Below are 640 nucleotides of genomic sequence, written 5' to 3'. Positions count from 1 at the left end.
CGCAGTTACTAGTAAAGTTACCAAAAAAGTAACTTGTAACTGTAACTTCGTTACAAGTAACGAGTTACTTCCATTCCCTGCGTCGTTGACCTTCAATTATTTTCGCGGAAACGTGCATCATAGCTTTCAGTTTAGTTCAATGGAAAAGGAACCCGACAATTTGAAAAACTAAAAATTAAAGATGAGAGAAAGCGATTAGTCGCTCCCTCCAATGATTATGTAACAACGTAGAAATTGCGGGATGTAATGCACTGAAAGAAAAGTGCTTTGTGACTGTACAGCGTAAAATAATAATAATTAGGAGCATTTTTATAATTATTTTATTACAATCATATTAATAACAATTATATTTATAATTTGATATACAATTAAAATCACGAACATTTTTTCCCGAACATTCTTACAGCATAGTTCTTTAAGGGACGTCCTGAGAACATCCATATGTTCTCTGAACGTTTCCAGACCGTCTCTCGGTTAAAGTGTGCTGTGTAATAAGTGTATCATTTGAATTTGCGATACGTGCGCAGAAAGAAACGTTTCGCTAAAGTATCCAAAAATTTAACTAGACCTAAAATTAACTTTGTTAGATCAAAATAATTATGCAGAACGTTCAAGCTAGTTGCTAAAATGTCAAATTTTT

Source organism: Trachymyrmex cornetzi, unplaced genomic scaffold (assembly GCF_001594075.2).
Source record: "Trachymyrmex cornetzi isolate Tcor2-1 unplaced genomic scaffold, Tcor1.1 scaffold131, whole genome shotgun sequence".
In the NCBI taxonomy this organism is placed as follows: Eukaryota; Metazoa; Arthropoda; class Insecta; order Hymenoptera; family Formicidae; genus Trachymyrmex; species Trachymyrmex cornetzi.
This window is presented reverse-complemented; position numbering follows the sequence as displayed.